Source organism: Oncorhynchus clarkii, chromosome 24 (genome assembly GCF_045791955.1).
Source record: "Oncorhynchus clarkii lewisi isolate Uvic-CL-2024 chromosome 24, UVic_Ocla_1.0, whole genome shotgun sequence".
NCBI classification, from domain to species: Eukaryota; Metazoa; Chordata; class Actinopteri; order Salmoniformes; family Salmonidae; genus Oncorhynchus; species Oncorhynchus clarkii.
Window position 1 is genome coordinate 29823874 of NC_092170.1, and position 12348 is coordinate 29836221.

At 41.8% G+C, this 12348-nt stretch overlaps 1 protein-coding gene across 1 annotated transcript in view; it reads left to right on the forward strand.

Annotated features, from left to right (window-relative positions):
* Positions 1-4220: 4220 nt before the first annotated feature.
* The window catches only part of LOC139382907 (phosphatidylinositol 4,5-bisphosphate 3-kinase catalytic subunit beta isoform-like), an 84551-nt gene continuing 76423 nt past the window's right edge, over positions 4221-12348 (forward strand). The window contains exon 1 of the mRNA XM_071127168.1: positions 4221-4659. The gene's annotated coding sequence lies outside the window, so the exon portion shown is untranslated. The remainder of the gene's footprint in view (positions 4660-12348) is intronic.

Consider the following 12348-nt stretch of genomic DNA (forward strand, 5'->3'; position numbering starts at 1 on the left):
GGAGCTCCAGAAATGTGGGGTAACACTGTAACGGAATACTTATAGGTGATTAATTTATGTGCATTTCATAAATGTTTCCTATTTGTCATTTACAGAAATAATTGGCATATGGGTTGAAATTGTAGAACTTCAAATAGTTGCATACCTGGGACTGGGCTATATGACCATCTGAAATTCAATGGAATATAGGCTAGTTTAGGATAAATCCATGTATCACCATGTTCAAACTGCTTGAATTGTACCTTCACACAATCTGCTGAATTACCACTGGTTTACCTCTCTGAATGGCAGAAGTGGCTGGCCGCTTCTGCAAAGGGAAATGCGATACACTCTAAAAAAGCACTTCCCCTTCTCTTGATTATGAGCTCTAAATTGCTTTGTCGGTTTTTAAATGCGAATCCTTTTCCCATAGTGCCCGTTGATGGAGGCTATTTTTAACCTCTTCCCCTCTTTGTGCTTTAAGAAAACTTCTGGTGAATTGGCAAGAGTAGGCTAAGCAGCTCTCCGGGGCCATTTCTAATTTCCACGGATTAATCGTGAAACCTGGGACCCTTGGGGCCCATTATAGCTCAACACCTGCTAAACAGAATTTTAATTACATATTTGTATTGTTTAGTTTCAGGTATGTGTCTACATCCATTTTCATTGAGAAATATGACATATTAGACTTGCCTGACGACTCACCCTGAATTTAATTTCTCAGCTCTATCGATCCTACCGCCTACACATATTGTCTGAAACTGCTATTCTAGAAGTCGTTTGTGTGAATTTAAAATGAGGGGCGTTGTACAAAACCAATTAATCAGCGATTAAATAATCTCTAACAAATCTAACCAATCAGAGCATCAAAGTGAATAACTTGATAATGTAAGTCTGGCCACACCCATTTGTTTCTGGGACCAATCAGAAAGGACAGAATGTGTTCCCATTCTACAAATTCATGGGGACTCATCATTGAGAAGAAACGTCAGTTGGCTGGAGCAATGTGGATGGGGTTGCCAGGCTCACTTGGGGTTTTGTATAAGGATAAAACATACTAAAACAAGCATATCCTTAGGTGCCCCTCTACCACAACAATTATAATATATTGACTTTGAATGTTGTTGTCCTAGGGCTGGGGTGCTGGTCAGTGTTTCCAATTCACTCCTTCTGTACCCCTGAAAGAGTCTGTTTACACATGCCAGTTTAGGGCCACATCCATTCTCTAGGGGCACACCCCTGTAAACCGTTACACGTGGCATGGTTCCATTCTGTGTTCATTAAATGCTTCATTAAACATCACGGATACAGGAATTATTTAGAAAAATGACCAGCATATCCAGGCTAGAGGTATAGGACCAGGATGTAGTGACATGGCACTATGCAGGTGATTTAACTAGCCCAGTTAAAACACAACAATGCATATAATTGCATGTTGATTACAACATGATTTTCATGAGTTATGTCATTTATTTATGTACTGTACCATCAAAAACGATGAGGATGTCTCTCCAGTGAGTCTTTGTCTCCATTGGCTGTGTATGTGCATAAAACAGGAAGCTTGCCTTAAGCTTGACCCTGGGTCTCCGACTCTCCAATCAAGCGTAGCCTCGTCACATCCCAGATCCCATCACAGTACAATCCAATTTCAGCCACAGAAACAACGTATTCCTTTCAAACAATTACATACCTCTTGGCAAGGGCTCACAATTAAACAAATGATTATATTTTGATACCCGTAATTATACGCATTCGCATGAGGTCTCCTTTCAAATCCAATGTGCTTTTTATTACACGCTTATCTCGTGTTATGAGATTATGCAGCGAGCAGGTTTGGGTTGAGTTACGGTACATTTAATTGAATAAGAGGAGAATAACTCCGTAATAGAAGCATGCTGGAGTCAGCCATACAGCGATCTGGCCATTCCCTTTGAGCCCGGATTATGTTTAGCAAATTTAAGATAATGAGAATGTTATGGGGGGGCTGCCTATGTAGGCCATATGACACATGACACAGCCTGTCCATGGCTCTGGCCAGCTTCACAGAGCAGAAGGTTTCCTTTGAAAGACAATCTATTTCATTAGTCATATTCCCAGCTTGCCTCAGAGGCTGGGAATGGTTTGGAAAGCTGCATGTGAGGGCTGCTTGTATATAACCACCACTTTATCAACCAACAGGGGTTCAATTGGGGTATTGTATTCAGTGGGGCTGTCCTCAAATTGGTGGCATTTTTATTATGATGTTTTAGCGGCATGTATTACATTCCCACTGTAGGCTGCTGTCTCCCATGCTGATGTGGTGGAACCAAAGTCGCCAAGTGACTTCACAATACTTACAGTATTTTATTCATGCATGTATACATATTTACATTATTAGGCTTACTATTTTACAAATGTAATAATGAGGGGTAGGGGTATATTTTTTAGGTTTCAGCCAATGAGGGAAGCTTACATTCAATTCATGACTTTTACTGAATGAAAACTAGGCATGCTCTTGGCCGTGAACCTGGCCCTACAGAATATATTTAGAGGTCTTTGGGATAAAGGTTGATGCACATTCTAGGATGCTATGTACCGCCCTTCTGGAATTAAATATTATACTACACCAAATAATGAAAGTGCTTCTTGAAGTTCAATAATGTGTGTGTGTGTGTGTTTGTGTGTGTGTGTGTGTGTGTGTGTGTGTGTGTGTGTGTGTTTGAGAGAGAGAGAGACTGAGGTGGCATTGGAAATGGTAAACATTTCCATCCATCAGATTAAAGCTCTAGGAGAAATGTCTCACATATTCCACATGTTTATGAAATCTGGGGTCATGAGTTTAGTAATGTTATTTTTCAATCAGTGTTATAGGTCAGATAACTTTAGTAATGTTATTTTTCAATCAGTGTTATAGGTCAGATAACTTTAGTAATGTTATTTTTCAATCAGTGTTATAGGTCAGATAACTTTAGTAATGTTATTTCTCAATCAGTGTTATAGGTCAAATGAGTTTAGTAATGTTATTTCTCAATCAGTGTTATAGGTCATATGAGTTTAGTAATGTTATTTCTCAATCAGTGTTATAGGTCATATGAGTTTAGTAATGTTATTTCTCAATCAGTGTTATAGGTCATATGAGTTTAGTAATGTTTCTTATTGTTTCTTATTCCTATTCCCCATACAGTGCACAGCATTTGACCATCTCTGGAACACTACTGGTTAGTTCTGCATTATCTCCTTTCTTAAACTCACTCATGGGGTGTGTTCAGTATGACGGTGTGCAACGTTGAATTCAACGGAAACGGTACTGAACAACCAGTTGAAAATCTGATGGTGGTCCAGAGGGGGATTACCATATGGTACGCTGCATGGGTTTTGCTATTTCAAATGGTCATACGCATATTAATAAGGCCACACTTTGTTGCAAACTTACCAAAAGGGAGCAAACGTACCTCAAAGACTGTTAAACGGTGCTCACTGTTTTGGGGAAACCCGTCGTTCAGTACAACCTTCACTCAACGTAGCAAACATTGAATCGAACTGAACGCACCCCTGTTCTCGGTCAAGAATGACGAATGAAAATGTATTCGTTTATATAACCAAGCCAGCAGGGGGCGTCACAGCTCTTTCATTAATCGGTTACTTTTCTCCCAGCTTCAACGGTGGACTAATGTATCTGACCAAATAATATTTTTTTCCTGCGTTTTGCCACTGTGCTTGACAACATATGATGGATCAGAGGACATTCGACCAACTTGCCAAAGGGTCAACTTGCTGCCCCTTCAATTGATGATGAGGCAACTGACTTGTGTTGCATGGTGCAAACATTATTATTCAATTGATAATATCTAATAAAAAAACCCTGGCTTATCATTACTTTCTTTGAGACGATTTAAGTCATAACCATGATGAATCATTGTAGCCTAGTTTAATGTGGACTATTAGCCTATGGGGCTACATGTTGGTTATGTAGGCCTATTCATAGTAGGCTAAGCTATATATTAATGCACTGCCTTTACAGTTATTAGCATTCAAAATAAGGCATAGTGTACCTATTTTTTTAAACACAGCATCACAACCAGGCAGGCACCAGCTGGCACAGAAAGTCCTGTAATGACTGGCTCAAGTCAACACGCGACCCCCTCCCAAAATAATGCACCGGGATAATCGACGCGCCTTTGGCAGCGTTGGAATGTTTCAACTGGCAAATTCCACTCGCGTTTTTTTCCCATCTCAATTAGTTGGAGAGGTTTCAGAACTTTGTGTTTCCGGGTGAAATCTCTAGCCCGAAGTTACATGCCGGGGATATGAACATAGGAGATGCAAAGCCGGTTGAGCACTAGGCGGCTGCAAGAACAGTGTAGGCTACGCAGGGAGGGGGAGAAAGGGAAGGGAGAGAATAAGAAAAAAACGAACAGCAGCTGAGCTGTGCGTTTTTCACCTTCTGAAAAACAGGAAGCCAACGCCGATCTGCCTACCTGGCCGCATTGTCCTGCAGGGAGAAGACAGCGGGCTCTCACGGCTTTTGCCACGCATCGGCATATTCTTTTTCTAAAGCCTAACTCTCGCTCTTGTGGATTCAAACGCGAGAAAAACTGTCGTTCTTGTGGATTCAATCGAGAGAAAACAACTTTTAACTAGGCCTATTTCCTCATTCGTACGGTCGTTATTTTCATATTCCCAAGAAGAATATAACTCAAGGTAAGTCCCTGGCACTATTCCATCGCTTCCTCGAATTAGTAGGCTAGCCTACATGGAGTCATTGAGCAAGTCGACCGAGGTGGAGTTGAAGTGCTATGTTGTGACCTCACCCAGATTGTTGTTTGAAGTTATAAGCTACATTTGCACTTTTGTCGGGAAAAGATTAGTTTCCTATTTTTGTCAAACAATAGGCAACGTTTCGAAACGAGTTTCATGATTGGTTTGCTCTCTGAGCACCCAATGACGCTTGCTGCCTTATCCCTAGTGTTCTCATCCGTAAGTTTCGCCCACACCAGGGACCATGTGAACTACAAACCCCCCCGAGTTAGGTAGACTATGCAAAATATCACCGGGTTGTAGTCGTTTATTAATATGGGCCTTTGAAAGCAGCGACATGTTTTGGTCTCAAAATGATTAGGCTATTTATTTACAGTGCAGCTGGGTCGGGTATGTTAGGTGTCGTTGTATAATATTCTTTGGTGACTTGTCATTAAAACTCTGGTTTGACGCAGTCGCTGCGGCTTTTCGCCTGATCTCAGCCTATACAGAACCACGGTTTGACTCTAGGCTACGGATGACACGATGGGGACATGTTTAGGCTACACTTGATAGCATAGCTTTTCTTTGCTGTCGGTTATGTCATGATTTATTTTTTATGTAATCTATGCCTTCGCGTTCTCAAACGGAAGGGAATCCCTCCGTGGAACATTGTCAGAGTGGTAAAATAGGGCAAGTCGCATCGACGTTTGTCTCGCGGTAGTTTTAAAACCGGGAAGTTTTTGGTGAGGCTGGGTAGAATTTAGCAGTTGACCGGTGGATAGTGCATTTCTGGAGTAGAGTCATGACTGCCTGCCTGTCAATGCCGTTATAGATGACTGTCTGCCATGTCCCCAAAAATGTATGAATATGTTATTCAAGTAATTGTTGTAGCACATTGTCATTTTCGCCAGGCCTTTTGTCCCACTTTGTCAGCTTGTAAGCCTCTGCCAGCACTTGGATAGGCTACGTCCGAGCACACTTGGTGACAAAAAACAAGTGTCTAGTACTATAATTCCAAGCGGCCTATGTCTTTGAGACTTTGACATAGTTATTGCTTAGCCAATGTGATGACGCACCTTACCTGTCTTTTAAAATATTAGTGAATTAAGTGTCGCAATTTTACTTATATTTCATGAACTCAAATGCTCATGCAAGTTTGAGCATGTCTGTATCTCAGATTTTCTCCCTTAAGCAGCAATATTAACCTTTTGGGCGACCTGACGAAATTCACATAGAAATATAAGTTATAGATCTGTCATTCTCGTTGAAAACAAGTCTAAGACGTGGTAGATCTGTCCTATGTGCACTATTTCTATGCTTCTCTGTCTTAAGTTTAATTTTTGCATCTTTTACTTTAGGTTGTGTACACCAGCTTTAAACAGCTGAAAATGCTATATTTTTGGTTATGGTAAAGATATTTTACAGTGGTTTAGATGGCACAATGATTATACTTGGTTGTTTTGTCACATACTGAAATTAGGTAAACTATTTGAATTTTAGCGACCAGGAAATGGTGGAGTGATTTTTGAATAGTGCATTTTTAAGTAGGCCAGGTCTAATTATTTGGCAGCATATTCTATAGTGGTTAAAGTGGATACAAACAGAATGTGACTTAGCTTCACTGTATGACTGAGATGTGTACATTTGGTCCACACACCCGTTTCACTTCCATTCAAGATAAGACAACGGAATTGACACGTGTTACAACTCAGACATGTTTCTCTCTTCTTTCATTACCATCTCACTCCACACACAAATCCCATTGCTCTATTATTGTCTAAATAATCATTGGATTCAGACTGTGTGTGTTTGCAGTGGTGTTGGTTTTGTGAATCAGTGCCTGGCTGGGACCGAAGCACCATGTGACAGTAAGTCAGTAAGCTTCCCAGCCGGACGAGACGAGGGAGCCATGATGTCACAGGTCAGGGGACCGTCGGGGACACAAATAGGAGTGTGTGTCAACTATAGTGTGGCTATGAGAGCAAATTATAACACACACACACACACACACACACACACACACAGCCCCCGGAGCACTAACACACGGGGTCTGGGGGAGAGGTGGTGGCGACTAGAGCCATGAATGGAGCATTTCTCTCAGTCATGTGAGAGAGAACTCTGTTCCTCCGAGGGGACAATTTGTCTGCATAAACACTTAATACACACACTTGACGTATTTCCACATACAGTACACAAGCACAGACACGCACACAGAAACACACACACTCTTATAGTAGCTGTGCTCTATACACACACTATTTTAAGAGTTTTCCCAGAGGGTGGCCAACAAAATATATTTCAGAGCTTTAATGCACTTATCGGAAAGAAAGGTTAGATCTGAATTGTCTGTTTTGTGAATGATAATATTAAACTATTAAAAGGGTTTGTGTGTAGCCTCATGATTGTACTGTGTTCAATAGTGCAGAAAGCGAGGATCATTGGTGAACACGTCATGATTAAGTTGACATTTGGAGCTCTGATTGTACACAGATAATGTTAAGTATTTACTGTAGCTTCTCATTGAAATGTGTCTACTAATCAATTGGACTTGTATTTAGTTCTCTCTTGAGGGATAATGTTATTTTGAGTTGGTCTGTTAACCCTGTGGGAAACAGAGGAGAGATTTTTAATCTGGCTGCGGGCCAGGCAGCCCCATGTTGGGCGGGGCTGTTCTCAAGCCCCCTCTGAGGTGGTGGGGGGGGGCACTGATAACGCTGCTGACGTCAGTCTCCTTAACAATGCAGCCCTTTAGACAACCTGCTATTTACTCCACAACCAGGCCTCTCCTAAGAAACTTAATGACGGAGTAAAAGTTATTAAAAGACCTGCGTCTCATGAGAACTTTGATCTCCTCATAGTGAACAGTGATAGCTAAAAGGACTGGTTTTTACAGTTCCTACACCTTTAAATGAGCCAGTTTCAGTGTGTGTGTGTGTGTGTGTGTGTGTGTGTGTGTGTCTCCTCTTCTGGCATGGGAAACATGTTAACATTGCCAAAGCAAGTGAAGTAGATGATATACAAAAGTGAAATAAAGAACAGGTAACATTACACTCACAGAAGTTCCAAAAGAATAGACGTTACAATGTCATGTCTATATACAGTGTTGTAATGATATGCAAATAGCTAAAGTACAAAAGGAAAAATAAATAAACAAATATAGGTTGTAATTGCAATGGTGTTTCTTCTTCACTTGGTTGCCCTTTTCTTGTGGCAACAGGTCACAAATCTTGCTGCAGTGATGGCACACTGGTATTTCACCCAGTAGATATGGGAGTTTATCAAAATCGGGTTTGTTTTCAAATTCTTTATCTGTAATCTGAGGGAAATCTGTGTCTCTAATATGGTCATACATTTGGCAGGAGGTTAGGAAGTGGTGCTCAGTTTCCATCTAATTTTGTGGGCAGTGAGCACATAGCCTGTCTTCTCTTGAGAGTCAGGTCTGCCTTCAGCGGCCTTTCTTAATAGCAAGGCTATGATCACTGAGACTGTACATAGTCAAAGCTTTCCTGTGTACTCTCCGTTTTGGGCCAAATAGCATTGCATTTCTGTGTTTTTGTTAAGTCTTTCCAATGTATCAAGTACTCTTCATGGAAATGTACTCACCACCTGCCTGTTTATACAATACAGTTGAGGTCGGGTATGTTTTGTACAGTAGTCAGTGTTCTTGTTAAAGGAATGAGACACCTGCGTCTGCAAATACTGCTGCCACCATCCTCCTCAACTGTCCCCTCGCTCCCTAACTGGTTCACACACACTTCCTGCTGTCACAGTCAAATGGAATCACCCCTCACAGCCATTGATGGCTTGTGTAATATCCTCTTGGAAATCTGAAAGGAAGCCAGTGTGTGAGCAGCTGTGCTCCTGTGTGTGTATGTTTGGGGTGGGTGTGTGTCATGCCCCATCAAACAGTTGTATCCTACGAGCCAACTACCTTCTGTGGCTTAATATCCTCAGATGAGGACACATGCATACAGATATATATATTACAGTAGATAGGTTTACACATATAGTGGTGCTTAAATATCTAATGAGCATATACAGGACAGGCAGACATATAGGAAGTATGACATGTCCAGTAAGAGAACCAGAGAGAACAGCCAGGAAAGTGGAATTCTCCACTTTCCTGCTTCACAAGCCAAGACCTGCAGAGGAATTCAGAGAGGAGGGAGGGAGGAGGAGCGATGAACATCGGGGAGAAAGGAAGAGGCAGAAAGGAGAGGTACAGCTATGCAGGCAAACAATAAAGGCGGATAGAAGGGGAGGTTAATATACATTAGTTTTAGAGGTCGACCGATTTTGATTTTTCAACGCTGATACCGATTATTAATCGTTACCGATTAATTGGCCGATTTTTAAAAATGTATGTGTAATAATGACAATTACAACAATACTGAATGAACACTTATTTTAACTTATATACCAAAAGAAAAATCAATTCAGCCTCAAATAAATAATGAAACATGTTCATTTTGGTTTAAATAATGCAAAAACAAAGTGTTGGAGAAGAAAGTAAAAGTGCAATATGTGCCATGTAAGAAAGCTATCAAGTTCCTTGCTCAGAACATGAGAACATATGAAAGTTGGTGGTTCCTTTTAACATGAGTCTTCAATATTCCCAGGTAAGAGGTTTTAGGTTGTAGTTATTATAGGAAATATATAGGACTATTTCTCTCTATACCTTTTGTATTTCATATACCTGACTATTGTATGTTCTTATAGGCACTTTAGTATTGCCAGTGTAACACTCTAGCTTCCGTACCTCTCCTCGCTCCTACCTGGGCTCGAACCAGGAACACAACGACAACAGCCACCATCGAAGCAGCGTTACCCATGCAGAGCAAGGGGAATAACTACTCCAAGTCTCAGAGCGAGTGACATTTGAAACGTTATTAGCGTGCACCCCGCTAACTAGCTAGCCATTTCACATCACATCGGTTACACCAGCCTAATCTCGGGAGTTGATAGGCTTGAAGTCATAAACGGCAGAGCTGGCAAAACGCACGACAGTGCTGTTTGAATGAATGCTTATGAGCCTGCTGGTACCTACCATCGCTCAGTCAGACTGCTCTATCAAGTCATAGACTTAATTATAACATAATAACACACAGAAATACGAGCCTTAGGTCATTAATATGGTCGAATCCGGAAACTATCATCTCAAACAAGACGTTTATTCTTTCAGTGAAATACGGAACTGTTCCATGTTTTATCTAACGGGTGGCATCCATAAGTCTAAATATTCCTGTTACATTGCACAACCTTCAATGTTATGTCATAATTACGTAAAATTCTGGCAAATTAGTTCGCCTGACTCATCAGAGAAGTGACACAATTGGACTAGTTAACTGTAAGGTTGCAAGATTGAATCCCTGAGCTGACAAGATAAAAATCTGTCCTTCTGCCCCTGAACAAAGCAGTTAACTCACCGTTCCTAGGCCGTCATTGAAAATAAGAATGTGTTCTTAACTGATTTGCCCCGTTAAATAAAGATTAAATAAAGGTGCAATTTTTTTTTTTTAAATAGGCAAAATCGGCACCCAAAATTACAGAATTCCGATTGTTATGAAAACTTGAAATCGGCCATTAATCGGTCGACCTCTAATTACTTTGTTTTGTAAAGGAGAGAGGAAATAGAAGTTGAAAGGTTGAGAGGTCAATGGAAGGAAAGAAAGATGCAGATGGGCATAGACAGATCTAGTTTTGAATTGAGGGTTAGTATAGAATGGGGGTTGGATTGTGGTTTGCTTGGTGTAGAATGGGGTTGGATGGCTATACTGTAGAGAAAGAGAAGTGAGGCAAGTAGAGTTAGAGAAGAAGAGCTTGATGAGAGGAGGGGTAGACTTTCCCAGGCTACCCAAACTCCTTGCTCTGGCCAAATGCTATGCCCACGGACGTTAGTTTATTCTCCGCAATGAGTCTGAAACTGAGTACCTCCCTGGCAATTTCTAGAATGCAGACACATTCTAATCATTTTGATTGGTCACAGAAACAAATGGGTTGGGCCAAAGCCAGGACACCTGTGAGTAAAGCGCTGTTTTGTAAATTCGTCATTAACTTTGATACTCTGGTTAGATGATCCAATGGCTTTGTTTTGTACAACACTCCTCATTTTGACATCACTGCAAATGACTTCAACGATGGCAGTCTCTGACTGAAGTCTGTAGTGAACATCGAGTAGTGGAAGAATTCAGTTTGAGTCGTCAGGCAAGGTTAGACTGAGGTAGAGAAGAGGGATGTGGTCCTGACCTGGAGGTTTAGACTTCTCTGTAATTTGAGGGAGTGACACTGCCCCACTCACCATGACAACGCCGCCTTAAGGCTGCTACATAACTGCTACAGTTACGCACACAACACACACAGATGCTGTTCTACACACAGATGTATGTACTGTAGTTTTAGTGAACCTTACAAAACATAATGTCATATGTGACCCAAATAGTTGCAGTGAAATGTGTCATTTTACAGGGTCAGCCATAGTAGTACTGCACCCCTGGAGAAAAATAAGGGTGAAGTGCCTTGTTCAAGGGCACACGGACATATTATTTTTTTCACCTTGTCGGCTCGGGTATTCAAACCAGCGACTTTCCGGTTACTGGCCCAACGTTCTTACCACTAGGCTACCTGCCGCCTACCTACTCTGTGTATGTACAGTCAGGGACATTTTCAGTTGATGACAATGGGATATTTTCTAGTTGTATTAATTAAGGTGAAGGAACCTCATAACCTTCTCTCCCCTGCCCTGCTGTGAGATAGATGGACCCACTCGGCCTGGACACTTTGGTCCGTCTGGGCTGCAGTTCCTCTCCCTCATCTGCCTGTTGTTTACCACCTGACCTCTGGCTGTTCTTAACCAAATACTGTACATCACTCATACAGGTAAGGTGTGTTGTGTGACACCGACACAAAAATGTGCACGTGTGGATTTTAATGTACATGTACAATATAGTGTGCTAGTATTTGTGCACTGGTGAGCAGACATCATGGTCTTGGTGATCATGGTCATCACATCTGCTACTCCTCCTTCTCACCCTTGTGTGTGTGTGTGTGTGTGTGTGTGTGTTGCACCATGACCTAGGCTGGGCCAGACCTTTGTTCAGTCATGCAGGCAGAAGGTAACTGATTTACAACATCCAGGGGTACTCTGACAACTATATCCCCCTCACACACAGCCCCCTCCCATCTGGGAGAACAGGGGTACTCTGACAACTATATCCCCCTCACACACAGCCCCCTCCCAGCCGGGAGAACAGGGGTACTCTGACAACTATATCCCCCTCACACACAGCCCCTCCCATCTGGGAGAACAGGGGTTAAGGTAAAGAGTGAAACACACATTCCTCTCACACCATCATCACAGTTCTCTTAGATCATTCAAATGTATGAACTGTAAGTGTGTAATAGAGCTGTAATATAAGTGTCCTAGTGTGGCTGTGTATTGTGCTTGTGATGGACAGTCTTTTGTTTACGGCCAGGCCTTGATGACGCAGGGTCCTCTGTAAAGCCCCTTTGAGGACCTGTGTGTTTGGTGAGAGCGTAATGTGTGCTATGTTGCATTCCTGTGTTTGTGTGTGTGTGTGAGCGTGTGTTTGTGTGTTTGTGTGTGTGAGAGTGTGTGAGTGAGTGTGTTTGTGTGAGTGTGTTTGTGTGTGT